This window comes from Manacus vitellinus, unplaced genomic scaffold (assembly GCF_001715985.3).
Source record: "Manacus vitellinus isolate BGI_N305 unplaced genomic scaffold, ASM171598v3 scaffold_168_pilon, whole genome shotgun sequence".
Classification (NCBI taxonomy): domain Eukaryota; kingdom Metazoa; phylum Chordata; class Aves; order Passeriformes; family Pipridae; genus Manacus; species Manacus vitellinus.
Window position 1 is genome coordinate 99,253 of NW_021939180.1, and position 829 is coordinate 100,081.

The window sequence follows — 829 nt, forward strand, 5'->3', positions numbered from 1 at the left end:
CATACTGGAAGTCTTGGCCCTGTGCTGTGCCTGGACTGGTCCATACTGGGAGTCCTGGATGTGTCCTGGGATCAGCCCAGCCCATGCTATAGAAGGTCCCTGTCTTGGGATCAGCCTGGCCCATACTGGGAGGACTGGTCCTGTCCTGGCCCTTCCCTTGAGGGGATCCCCCCCATCCCACACTCACCCTCCAGGCAACTGTTCCATATGGATGAGTTCAACACCAGCAGGGAATGGGATCCCTGTCTTTCCTTCTTTCCCAAGAATTTACCCCAAAGGCTCAGCTGGGATTTCAGATCCTGCACTGTCCCAGCTGAGGATCAAGTTGCACCTCTTTCCCAGCGATTCTGGCACTGATGGGAAAAGGGAATTCATGTTTTCCTGGGAAATAACCTCCTGATGGGGCAGGTGACAGTTGGGACAGAACATTCCACCTTCCCAGTTTTCTGTGGTTGGACATAAGTGAGGTCTGAGTGTATCCATTCCACTTTGCAGCTGGAAAACTGAGGCAGGGACAGGCTGGATGATGTTTCCTGCCCCAAAAACGCCGTGGTGAGGCTGGAAAGGGGCCTGGTGGCTCTTGGTGTGATCCAGAAAAGAGCTGGAGCCTCCCTGAGAACAGATTGTTAAAGAGTTCCTGGAAAAGGGAAAGCTTGGGAGATGCTAATGTATGGATTGTGACTGGCCTAAAAACACAGGGGTGTCTTCAGGGCTGAGTTCCTGCCTTAAATCCACCTTCAATCCAGCAAAAATGCTGCTTTTTTCACCGCCCCGATGTGAAACAATTCCCAAATCCGCCGGTTTTGCAGCGGTTTTTCCTCCTTCCTTC